Genomic DNA, 14,505 nt, shown 5'->3' on the forward strand with positions numbered 1-14,505 from the left:
GTAACTCAGATCTACTATGGAAAATTGACTTGTATTGGGAAATGCAGCCAACTTTTGAAAATGTTAGACGAGACATACAGGACTTCTGAATTCAGAGAGGTGTTTCTGCCTTCTATTTAAAGGCTCTTTTGAATTTATGCTTCCTACCTTCAAGGAACTCATTTATAAGATATATGTAAACTGCTGAAGGGTGATACCATTTTTGAAATGATGTGTGTATCTTTTCTAATATTTAGCAAATGAAAGTAAAAACATTAGTTTAGAAAATGGGTTTGGTTGGCTGACTCTCTTTTCGGACTCAGCCTGCCTGCACCCAGGTGAAATAAACAGCCATGTTGCTCACACAAAGCCTGTTTGGTGGTCTCTTCACACAGACGTGCATGAAATTTGGTGCTGTGACTCGGATCGGGGGACCTCCCTTGGGAGATCAATCCTCTGTCCTCCTGCTCTTTGCTCCATGAGAAAGATCCACCTACGATCTCAGGTCCTCAGTCCAACCAGCCCAGGAAACACCCCACCAATTTCGAATCCGGTAAGTGGCCTCTTTTTACTCTCTTCTCCAACCTCCCTCACTATCCCTCAACCTCTTTCTCCTTTCAATCTTGGCGCCACACTTCAGTCTCTCCCTTCTCTTAATTTCAATTCCTTTCATTTTCTGGTAGAGACAAAAGAGACATGTTTTATCCGTGAACCCAAAACTCTGGCGCCGGTCACGGACTGGGAAGGCAGCCTTCCCTTGGTGTTTAATCATTGCAGGGACGCCTCTCTGATTATACACTCACGTTTCAAGGGTGTCAGACCACGCAGGGATGCCCGCCTTGGTCCTTCACCCTTAGCGGCAAGTCCTGCTTTCCTGGGGCAGGGGAAAGTACCCCTCAACCCCTTCTCCTTCACCCTCAGCGGCAAGTCCCACTTTCCTAGGGGGCAAGAAACCCCCAATCGCTTATTTCCGCACCCCAACCTCTTATCTCTGTGCCCCAATCCCTTATTTCTGCACCCTGACCTCTTATCTCTGTGCCCCAATCCCTTATTTCTGTGCCCCAACCCCTTCTCTGCTTTTCTGGAGGGCAAGAACCCCCCACCCCTTCTCCGTGTCTCTACTCTTTTTTCTGGGCTTGCCTCCTTCACTATGGGTAAGCTTCCACCTTCCATTCCTCCTTCTTCTCCTTTAGCCTGTGTTCTCAAAAACTTAAAACCTCTTCAACTCACACCTGACCTAAAACCAAAATGCCTTATTTTCTTCTGCAATGCCGCTTGACTCCAATACAAGCTCGACAGTAGTTCCAAATAGCCGGAAAATGGCACTTTCAATTTTTCCATCCTACAAGATCTAAATAATTCTTGTCGTAAAATGGGCAAATGGTCTGAGGTGCCTGAAGTCCAGGCATTCTTTTACATATCAGTCCCTTCCTAGTCTCTGTGCCCAGTGCAACTCGTCCCAAATCTTCCTTCTTTCCCTCCCGCCTGTCCCCTCAGTCCCAACCCCAAGCGTCGCTGAGTCTTTCTAATCTTCCTTTTCTACAGACCCATCTGACCTCTCCCCTCGTCGCCAGCCCAAGCTAGGTCCCAATTCTTCCTCAGCCTCCACTCCTGCACCCTGTAATCTTGTTATCACCTCCCCTCCTCACACCTGGTCTGGCTTACAGTTTCGTTCTGTGACTAGCCCTCCCCCACCTGCCCAGCAATTTACTCTTAAAAAGGTGGCTGGAGCCAAAGGCATAGTCGAGGTTAATGCTCCTTTTTCTTTATCCCAAATCAGATAGCGTTTAGGCTGTTTTTCATCAAATATAAAAATCAAGCCCAGTTCATGACTTGTTTGGCAGCAACCCTGAGACAATTTACAGCCCTAGACCCTAAAAAGTCAAAAGGCCGTCTTATTCTCAAAATAAATTTTATTACCCAATCTGCTCCCGACATTAAATAAAACTCCAAAAATTAAATTCCGGCCCTCAAACCCCACAACAGGATTTAATTAACCTCGCCTTCAAGGTGTACAATAATAGAAAAAAGTTGCAATTCCTTGCCTCCACTGTGAGACAAACCCCAGCCACATCTCCAGCACACAAGAACTTCCAAATGCCTGAACTGCAGCGGCCAGGCGTTCCTCCAGAACCTCCTCCCACAGGAGCTTGCTACACGTGCCGAAAATCTGGCCACTGGGCCAAGGAATGCTCGCTGCCCGGGATTCCTCCTAAGCCACGTCCCATCTGTGTGGGACCCCACTGAAAATCAGACTGTTCAACTCACCTGGCAGCCACTCCCAGAGCCCCTGGAACTCTGGCCCAAGGCTCTCTGGCTGACTCCTTCCCAGATCTTCTCGGCTTAGCGGCTGAAGACTGACACTGCCCGATCGCCTCGGAAGCCCCGTAGACCATCATGGACGCCGAGCTTTGGGTAACTCTCACAGTGGAAGGTAAGTCCGTCCCCTTCTCAATCAATATGGAGGCTACCCACTCCACATTACCTTCTTTTCAAGGGCCTGTTTCCCTTGCCTCCATAACTGTTGTGGGTATTGACGGCCAAGCTTCAAAACCCCCGAAAACTCCCCCACTCTGGTGCCAACTTGAACAACACTCTTTTATGCACTCTTTTTTAGTTATCCCCACCTGCCCAGTTCCCTTATTAGGCCGAGATATTTTAACCAAATTATCTGCTTCCCTGACTATTCCTGGACTACAGCCGCATCTCATTGCCGCCCTTCTCCCTGACCCAAAGCTTCCTATGCATCTTCCTCTCGTATCCCCCCACCTTAACCCACAAGTATGGGACATCTCTACTCCTTCCCTGGCAACTGATCACATGCCCATTACCATCCCGTTAAAACCTAATCACCCTTACCCCGCTCAACACCAATATCCCATCCCACAGCATGCTTTAAAAGGATTAAAGCCTGTTATCACTCACCTGCTGTAGCATGGGCTTCTAAAACCTATAAACTCTCCCTACAATTCCCCCATTTTACCTGTCCAAAAACTGGATAAGTCTTACAGATTAGTTCAGGATCTGCGTCTTATTAACCAAATTGTTTTGCCTATCCACCCTGTGGTGCCCAACCCGTACACTCTTTTGTCCTCAATACGTTCCTCCACAACTCACTATTCTGTTCTCCATCTTAAAGATGCTTTTTTCACTATTCCCCTGCACCACTCGTCCCAGCCTCTCTTTGCTTTCACTTAGACTGACCCTGATACCCATTAGGCTCAGCAAATTACCAAGGCTGTACTGCCACAAAGCTTCACAGTCAGCCCCCATTACTTCAATCAAGTCCAAATTTCTTCCTCATCTGTTACCTATCTTGGCATAATTCTCATAAAAACACACGTGCTTTCCCTGCCAATCGTGTCCGACTGATCTCTCAAACCCCAGCACCTTCTACAAAACAATAACTCCTTTCCTTCCTAGGCATGGTTAGCATGGTCGGAATTCTTACACAAGAGCCAGGACCACACCCTGTAGCCTTTCTGTCCAAACAACTTGACCTTACTGTTTTAGCCTAGCCCTCATGTCTGCGTGCAGCAGCTGCTGCTGCTTTAATACTTTTAGAGGCCCTCAAAATCACAAACTTTATCAGTCCTCCAGGCCCAAGTTGACTCTTTAGCTGCAGTTGTCCTCCAAAACCGCCGAGGCCTTGACTTACTTACTGCTGAAAAAGGAGGACTCTGCATATTCTTAAATGAGGAGTGTTGTTTTTACCTAAATCAATCTGGCCTGGTGTATGACAACATAAAAAAACTCAAGGATAGAGCCCAAAAACTTGCCAACCAAGAAAGTAATTACGCTGAACCCCCTTGGGCACTCTCTAATTGGATGTCCTGGGTCCTCCCAATTCTTAGTCCTTTAATACCCACTTTTCTTCTCCTTTTATTCGGACCTTGTATCTTCCGTTTAGCTTCTCAATTCATCTAAAACCGTATCCAGGCCATCACCAATCATTCTATACAACAGATGTTTCTTCTAACATCCCCACAATATCACCCCTTACCACAAGACCTCCCTTCAGCTTAATCTCTCCCACTCTAGGTTCCCACGCCGCCCCTAATCCCACTGGAAGCAGCCCTGAGAAACATCGCCCATTCTCTCTCCATACCACCCCCCAGAAATTTTCGCCGCTCCAACACTTCAACACTATTTTGTTTTATTTGTCTTATTAATATAAGAAGGCAGTAATGTCAGGCCTCTGAGCCCAGGCCAGGCCATCGCATCCCCTGTGACTTGCACGTATACATCCAGATGGCCTGAAGTAACTGCAGATCCACAAAAGAAGTAAAAACAGCCTTAACTGATGACATTCCACCATTGTGATTTGTTCCTGCCCCACCCTAACTGATCAATGTACTTTGTAATCTCCCCCACCCTTAAGAAGGTACTTTGTAGTCTCCCCCACCCTTAAGAAGTTTCTTTGTAATTCTCCCCACTCTTGAGAATGTACTTTGTGAGATCCTCCCCTGCCCACCAGAGAACAACCCCCTTTGACTGTAATTTTCCATTACCTTCCCAAATCCTAGAAAACGGCCCCACCCCTATCTCTTTTTGCTGACTCTTTTCGGACTCAGCCCGCCTGCACCCAGGTGAAATAAACAGCCATGTTGCTCACACACACACACACACACACACACAAAAAAAAAAAAAAAAAAAGAAAAGAAAATGGGTTTGGTTTCAGAAGGAAATAATGCTGGTCACATTTAGATTCCACCAACAAATACCTAATAACAATGGACAAGTCATTTAATCTCCTTAAACACAAATGTTCTTGTCTGTAAAATAAAAATAAAACAAATTTTGTGAGTTTCTTATTAAGACCACATGAAATAATGTATAATATCTATGTAGAAATAACTACACATAATGATTATTTATTAAATTTTATATTTCTCAACAGTACTATTTTTATTACTAGTGTTATTTATGAAATAATGAAATAATGCAAGTCATACTATAATAAAATATTTTATTGGTAGGCCTAGAGAATAAATCAGTCTCTATTACTCACACCCATAATAACGCCTTAATAATTCTAAGATTTATTTCACAGCTAAGCTTCTTGATAAAGAATGGATATATAATGTACATTTCTGTACTTTGCATTACTTTCAACCAGCTCCAGTGAGCTCTTACCTCTATCGTTCCCCCAAAAGCATGTTTGCTAAGGTCTTCAATGACCTCCCTGTTGGCAAACCCAGTAGAAATATTTTTCTTGCCATCTTACTTGATTTTTAGCAGCATTGAACACAGCTAGATCCTTCTTGTCTTTCTCTGTGTTTTTGATTTCTTTTTTCTTACTCCAACCCCAGCTGAAAGCAGTATTGCAATGATGTGCAGTTCAGGAGCAGAATGGAGGCCTGGCATAGTGGTTTGTAATCCTAGCATGTGGCACACTTGTAATCTCAGCCCTTTGGGAGCCTGAGGCATGAGGATAGTGTGAGGCCAGGAGTTTGACACCAACCTCAGCAACATACAGAAACTCTATCTCCACAAAAAAATTAAAAATAGCCAGGCACAGTGGCTTATGCTTGTAGTCTCAACTACTCAAGAGGCTGAGGTGGGAGGATTGCTTGAACCAAGTAGTTTGAGGCTGCAGTTAGTTATCAGCTTGCCACTGCACTCCAGTCTGGGTGACAGGACAAGACTTTGTCTCTAAAATATAAAATAAATTTAAATTTAAAAAGAGAGCAGGATGAGGTTACTAAAAAAAGAAAGCTAGCATTCAAGATAAAATAGATTTAGATTCATATTTATCTACATCATCATTTGACAAAAAATTATTCATGATCTACCATGTACCAGACACTGTTCTAGCCACCCAGAGGTTTGTCCTTAGCCTCTTCTTTTCCCATACTACATCCCAGGAGATATCATTCATTTTAAAGGCTACAATTCTGAAATCCATATGTCCAGCCTTACCTGCTTTCTGAGCTCCTAACTCACGTGTCTATCTGGTTCCTGGACATCCTCATTTGGAAATTTTATAATTAAACTCAAAGTCAGCCTGTTGAAAAGCAAATCATCATTTGTAAAACCATCGTTAGTCTGAATCTGCTTTTCTTCTGATTCCCTATCTTAGGGAATTTATGGCATCAGCAACCTCCCAGGAACTCAGGGCAAACATCTGGGAATTTTCTTTGACTTGTCTTCCTGGGAATCAGTTCAATGCAGCAAAAAGTTTAGTCTATTCTATTACCTTAGAGCATCTAAAATTTGGCAACTGCATTCACCTATTTATTCATACTGCATTTGTTCAATCCCTTTTTGGACCAGAACCTGTCCTAGATTCTAATATGTGAGGTGGTAGATATGTTAATTGGGTTGATTGTTGAAATCATTATGCAAGGTATACATATATCAAACATCAAGCTGTACACCATGTATTTTATACACACACATACACAAGCACACACATGTATATATACACACACATATATACACACACACATATATACACACACATAATATATATGCACACAATGTTTTCTTTATCAATCATACCTCAATAAAGCCACAGATTAAAAAATAAATCGATAACTTCTCAAACTATTTGTGGTAAAGGATCTTGTTTCTTTTTCAAAATTTTTAATCAGTCATGGGTAGATTCTTTTGAAAACTACAATGAAAATCAATTACCAAACTAATAAAATGAAAAGGGACATACAAAATACAAGTTTAAATCTTTCATTATTAGACTCAGTAAATATAAAATTCCTCATCAAATTGTTATAAAAGGTTTAAAATGCTTCTCTCAATCTGTATGTATTATGTTGCAGACTGATAAAGTTTGTAAATTGGTGTCATCCATGGACTACACTTTGAATGGTACTGAGGAGAAAGAGCCTGATTTCTTTTCATTTTTTAAAACTATAGGTTAAACAACAATAAAATACCATTGTACACCTATTAAAATGGCCAAAATATGAAACACTCAGAACAACAAATGAATGAGTCACAGGAACTCTCATTCATTGCTGGTGGGAAAGAAAAATGGTACAGCCACTTTGAAAGACAGCTTGCCAGTTTTTTAATAAGCTAAACATATTCTTACCATGTGATCCAGCAACCGTGCTCCTTGATATTTACCCAAAGGGGATGAAACCTCATGTCCACACAAAAACTTGTACATAGATGTTTATAGCAGCTTTATTCATAATTGCCAAATCTTGGAAGCAACCAAGATATCCTTCTGTAGGTGAATAGATAAATAAATTCTGGTACATCAGGAATACAGACAATGAAATATTACTCAGCACCAAAAAGAAATGAACCATGAAGCCATGAAAAAGTAACATAAAAAAGAAAACCTTAAAGGTATATTAATAAGTAAAAGAAGCTAATCTAAAAACGGTACCTATGGTATGATTTCAACCATATGACATTCTGGGTAAGATAAAACTACTATAGTAAAAAAATCAGTGGTTGCCACTGTGTATGATACTACTATGATAGATTCATGTCATTACTCATTTGTCTAAACCCATAGAATGTGCAATAACAAGAATGAACTCTAACGTGAACTATGGACGTTGAGTGATTATCATATGTCAATGTAAGCATACCCACTGTAACAAGTATGATATTCTGTTAGAAGATATTGATAACTGGGGAAGCAATTCATATGTAGGGGAAGAGAGTATATGGGAAATCTCTGTAACTTCCCTCCATTTTGCTGTGATCCTAAACCTGTTCTAAGGAAATAAAGTGTGTGTGTGTGTGTGTGTGTGTGTGTGTGTGTGTGTGTGTTGCTATGAATTAATGCTTAAACTGAGAAATCAAATAGTAGATGAGCATATAAATAGAAAAATCAGGATTCCTGTTTTCCCTATTCTCAAGTGTCTTTCAAGAGTTTGTGTATTATTTGTGTTACTTCAGAATTTTCCATATATTTTCAAGCATATTTATTTCTATATAAAAAGATGAGATCATAGAATGCATATTCTTCTATAATTTGCTTTTTTATTTAATTAAACATTTTGATAACAGCTTTATAAAGACATAAAGATCTTCTTTCTTTTAAAATGCTGGACAATATTAGACTGACCCGCAGAAAATGGCCAATATTCAATTGCTTTTCACCTACAAAATGGCTATTTCAAATGGTTCAATGTTATATTTTATTATGTGACCACACTATGATTGGCTTGGACAATCCTATACTGATGGATATTTTGGTTGATTTCAGTATTTTATGTGTAACATCTTTACAAACTTTGAATTAATACCACTTCTGTCACATTCCTGGGCATGATAAAGAGAACAGTTTTTTTCTAAATGTTTACATTTTTATCAGAAACTAGAAACACAGATAGAATGGATTTAAATATATATATATATATATATATATATATATATATATATATATATGTGCTTAGGTTGATTATTAGCCTTGAGGAGCCTGGATCTTATCACTATTGAAAGAATAATATTAATATTATGCAGTTCTAAAGCACATTGTAGTCACAAACTAATTGTTTCACATGTATAAATGCAAATTACTTCAAGTATCAGAGGAAGTAGTCATAAAGTTCATCATCATCAGCTCATATAGAAGAAAGACTAAAAATATCTCTATGCAGGCAGCAAAACCTGGTAAATAACTAGCAATAAAGATTATCTGTAATATAAGCTTTAATATTTGTTTGCTACCAATGAAATGGTCCAAAATAAATATCTGAGAAAATGGCAAAACATGATATTTCCTATTTAAAAACAGCAGCTGGAAGAATGTGTTTATTATATGAGCAAAATTGAACTGAAGGAATTTATAAAGTTCATATCTTTCAAACTACAAGACCTAGATCTCAAGGCACTTGAGAAACACATGTCTAATCAGAAATTGATTTTTATTATCCCAACTTTTTCTCTCCACTTCATGGTGACATAGCTAACACTTGCTTTTTATTCTCTATGCAACAAGACAAAAATTAAAGTTTTAGTAAAAAGGCTGGAAGTTAGCCAGTTTCCAATTTTTTGAGGTTCCTTTTATTTTTTTGAAATCAAATAAGTACTGGAAAAAATCATCTTTTTTGTTATGTGATTGTCTTAAGAATAAAGCATCATTGAATCTACTTGGCACCTGATAGACTTTCTTTTGTAGGTAGATTTTAAGTAAAAATGAAAGACATTTGCAGGACCCAAAGTTCAGTATTTTCCATTTCCCATCGTTAAAAATGAAAAAAATCTATTTCGAAATTGTTAAAACATGTGCTGATTGTCTTGGGTCATAAATGTTTACGCTCTTAACCCAGCAGCTGCTAACTCAAGGCTTTGTTCACCCTATTTGCAATGTTTGCATTCAAATTATTCAGGAGATTTTGAAGCTATATTGTGAAAATATTGTCACTGTGATGTTCAGTCATGATTCTAACAATCAGAAGACATTGAATTTTTGAATAATAGCTTGTTAAAGAAAATTGAAAACTACATTGTTATTCAGAGTTACCAAAATTATTTTAAGAGTCACAGGAAATGCAGTTGGCTCTGGCAGATGAAGCTTTTTTTGCCTTTTTATTTTTTATTTTTATTTTATTTTATTTTTACAGATTTAGGAGTTACAAGTGCAGTTTTGTCATAGGGATATATTGCGTAGTAATGAAGTCTGGGCTTTTAGTGTATGCATAACCCAAAGAGTGAACATTGTTCCAATAGGTAATTTTTCAACCTTCACCCCCTTCTTACCATCCCAACTTTTGGAGTCTCCCATGTTCATTATACCACTCCGTATGTCCATATGTACCCATTGTTTAGCTCCCACTGATAAGTGAGAACATACAGTTCTGGTTTATTTCACTGAAGATAATGGCTTCTGGTTCCATCCATGTTGCTGCAAAGAATATGATTTCATTCTTTTTTCTGGCTATGTAACATTTCATGGTATATATATATATATGTGTGTGTGTATATATATATATGGCAATATACATAATGCGATATATATATGCAATGCTATATATATGTGTGTGTGTGTGTGTGTGTGTATATATATATATATATATATATATATATATATAGCATTTTATTTATCCAGTCATCCACTAATGGAGACACTTAGACTGATTTCATGACTTTGCTATTGTGAATAGTGCTGCAAGGACATGAGTATAGGTGTGATTTTAAATATAATGATTTATTTTCCTTTGGCTAGATACCCAGTAGTAAGATTGTAAGATTGCTGGATTGAACGGCAGTTATATTTTTAGTTCTTTGACAAATCTCCATGCTATTTTCTACAGATATTGGACTAATTTACATACCCACCAACAGTGTATCAGTGTTCCTTTTTCTCCACATTCTTGCCAATATGTGTTTTTTTTTTTTTTTTTTTTTTGACGTTTTAATGATAGCTTCTGACTGCGGTAAAGAAGCTTTGAAATTGCTCTACATCTAGGACATTATTGGTGAAATTTAGGACTTGTGGATAGTGAGAGTCATGGTCTGAGTGGTTCTTTCTCCTCCTCCTAGATCAGAGTGCAGATGCAGCAGCAGACACACTTTCTTTCACCCTTGTCTGTGGGGAAGAAAGCTTCCATGTTGTGAGAACGTCTATGGAGAGGGGGCCATGAGGTGAGGAACCACGGTGTCCTCTGGACCAGATGCAGGTGGCCTCTAGGAACTGAGAGCAATCTTTCGTCACCATTCAAAAAACAAGCCAGGGCTCTTAGTTTAACAGTCACAAGGAAATAAACTCTGCTTACAACCTGAATAAGTTTAAAAGTGTTTCATTGTCAGATGAGTCTACATGTTAGAACCAAGTCCTGGACAGCACCTGAATTACAGCTTTGCAAAGGACTCAATTAAGGATCAGGCAGAAACTGTGAGATAATAAATGTATATGACTTTTTTTTTGAGATGGAGTCTCACTTTTGTCCCCAGGCTGGAGTGCAATGGCGCATTCTTGGCTCACTGCAAGCTCTGCCTCCCGGGTTCAAGCAATTCTCCTGCCTCAGTCTCCCGAGTAGCTGGGATTAAATGCATGCACCACCACGCCCGGCTAATTTTGTATTTTTTAGTAAAGACGGAGTTTCTCCATGTTGGTCAGGCTGGTCTCAAACTCCCGACCTCAGGTGATCTGCCCGCCTTGGCCTCCCAAAGTGCTGAGAATAGAGGCATGAGCCACCATGCCCGGTCGTATATGATTTTTAAGCTGTGAGTTTGTACTAGCTTATTAGATGGCAGTAGAAAGCTTTTGATTTCCTTAAAGATAAATATTACAAGGAAATAATGTAGGGCATGCGATTATGGAAAAAAATAAGAAAAATAAAAAGAGGCACTAAAGATTGGGAAATGCTGACTCAATGCAAGTCCTAACTTTATTTATTTATAAAATATCTGAGGCCTATAAAAGTTAAGTTACTTGTCATAATATATAACTAGATAGCAACAAAATTAGAAAAAGAACAAGATCTGTGGCATCTGTCTTTGATTGTAAGCTTTATGTGGTCATGGTTGTTAACTATCTTTTGCAGGATCCAAAAGCACTACATTCATGATTAGCACTTATTGTTTTTACTTTCATTCAATAACTGCACTTTCCATATTTAAAGTTCAGATTATTCAAGGATTTCATGATGCAAAGCTTTATCTTTTAATTTTCTACATGTTTCAGACCATAGAGGAGAAGGTTGAAGGTAGCCAAGAGCAGTGTTAATTGGTCCCTTTATTTTAGTTAGAGGCAGAAAGGAAAATCAGTCCTAGACAGGCTATAACAGGATAATCGCATGGCATATAATTCTATGTATATTTTTCCCAGACCTGGGATAACGCAAAGAAAATGAGAGGAATAGAAGGTGGTATAGCTGCAATAAATCACAAAGGAATAAAAGTCAACATATTTCACTTTTAATACTGGCTCTAACAAGTTGGACAAATGTTCTCTAGGTCTCCATTTTATTTTCTTTTAAATATAAAAAAAGGGAAGGAGAAATGTAAGGTTCCATCATTTCTTTCAATCTTAGAAGGTTTTGTCTATCATAAAAAGAGAAATATGAGAATTTTACTTATTTCTTTCTTATTTTTAGATCCTAGAGTATTGAAACAACATTAGATGTATAAACTAGTGGTCTCAAAGGATTGTGAAATTGAAGAGAGAGCAATAAAATTAGCAGATCAAAAAAGAGAAGATTTTAAATATTAAATAGAGCCTCAGTAAGACAATATCAAAAGATGTAACATATTTATAAGTGATGTTCCAGAGGGAGAGAGGAAAAATAATTGGGTTGAATATTTTTTAAAACATGTGGCTGGATTTACCAAATGGGTAAAAAATATCTAATTACAAATCCAAGAACATCAAAAAATCATAGCATAAAAATATTTTTTTAGAATAACTACATCTAAGTACATTATAATCAAAACTCAAAATATCAAAATTTTTAAAAATCCTAAAAAGAATCAGAGAAAAAGGACATATCACATGCAGGAGAATAATAAAATAATTGTTACCATCTTCTTGTCACATGTTTTCCAGTTAGAAAAACATGAAACACCCCCTTTAATGTGTTGTGGGAAAGAAATATACAGACCCAGAATACTATGACCAGTGAAAAACATTCTTCAAAAATTAGGTAGAACGAGAGACATTTTCAGATAAATTTAAGTTAAAAAATTTGTTGCCAATAACTTAGCACTACAAAAAAATATGAAGTGAAAATTTCAGATAGAAAAGTATGGTACATTGAAAAAAAATCCTCAGATCTGTATAGATTAAAGAGCACTGAAAATGATAAGTAGGTAAGCAAATAAAAAGATCACCTTTCTATGATTTCTTAAATTTCTCAAAAGATAACTGAATGTTTAAAACAAAAATAACATTTTATATGGACATGTATATGATAATATATAAAATATTGGCAACATATGATGACATATTACAAAACAGAGGGTTAAATTAAGAAGAATAATACAAAATGTAACATGACTGTAATGATCTAAAAATGATATTGTAAACCTTAAAGCCATCTAAGCATCATTACTAAAAACCAGTAGAGGAAATAAATGGATTATTTAAAAGTGCTTGATTACTTCAAAAGAATCCAATAAAAAAAGAACAGAGAATGGCACAATTAGAAAGAAAATAGCAAAATTTGAAACTCAAAACCAGTCATTTCAAAAATTACATTGGATATTAAGTGATTAAATACATGAATAAAATATATAAAGAGCATAAATAATTTCATAGAAAAAATCTAATAATCTGATCAAAAATGGACAAAAGATTTGGATGACATTTCTCAAAGGAATACATACAAATGGCAAACAGGCATATCTATGAAAGATGCTCAACATTATTGATCACTAGAGAAATGCAAATCAAAACTACAATAAGGGATCACCTTATCCAAGTTAAAATGATTTATATCCAAAAGACAGGCAATACAAATGTTGGCAAGGATGTGGAGAAAATGAAACATTTGTACACTCTTGGTGGGAATGTAAATTAGTACAACCATTATGGAGAACAGTTTGGAGGTTCCTCAAAATACTAAAAATTGAGCTACAATATGATCTAGCAATCCCACTGCTGGGTATATACCCAAAAGAAAGGAAATCAGTATATCAGGGATATCTGCACTCCTATGTTTGTTGCAACACTGTTTATATTAGCTAAGATTTGGAAGCAACTTAAGTATCCTTCACCCAGTAAATGGATAAAGAAAATGTGTTACAAAAGTACTATTCAGCCATAAAAAATAATGAGATCCAGTCATTTGCAACAACAAGGTTGGAATTGAAGATTATTATGTTAAGTGAAATAAGCAATACATAGACAGGTAAACATAGCATGTTCTGTGTATGGGATCTAAAAATCAAAACAACTGAACTCATGGACATATAGAATAGAAGGGTGTTTATCAGAAGCTGGGAAGGGTAGTGGGGGCCGAGGGGAAGGTGGGGATGGTTAGTGGGTACAAAAAATAGAATGAATAAAACCTACTATTTAATAGTACAACAGTTGACTATAGTCAATAATAACTTAATCATACATTTAAAAATAACTTGAAATAACTTAAAGGGTATGATTGGATTGTTTGTAACTCAAAGGACAAATGTCTGAGAGAATAGACATCCTATTCTCCATGATGCGCTTATTTCACATTGCATGCCTGTATCAAAACATCTCATGTATCCCATAAGTATATATACCTACTATGTACTCAGAAAATTAAAATTTTTTTTAAAGAAATTATTTTTTAAAAAAACAATACTCCAAGAGAATGTAAAAATATTCTTTGTAATGTTTGTTTCCTCCCGAGTAGCTGAGACTACAGGCGCCTGCCACCATGCCTGGCTAATTTTTTTGTATTTTTAGTAGAGAGGGGGTTTCACCGTGTTAGCCAGGATGGTCGTGATCTCCTGATCTTGTGATATGCCCGCCTCGGCCTCCCAAGGTGCTAGGATTACAGGCGTGAGCCACCACGCCCGGCTCCAAACTGTATTTTAACAAAAGTGATACAACTCTGTGTTGTCTACAAGAGACATAATATGCCTGTAGAAAGCATAAAGAAACTAGTGTAATTAACT

Source organism: Pan paniscus, chromosome 9 (genome assembly GCF_029289425.2).
Source record: "Pan paniscus chromosome 9, NHGRI_mPanPan1-v2.0_pri, whole genome shotgun sequence".
Taxonomy (NCBI): Eukaryota; Metazoa; Chordata; class Mammalia; order Primates; family Hominidae; genus Pan; species Pan paniscus.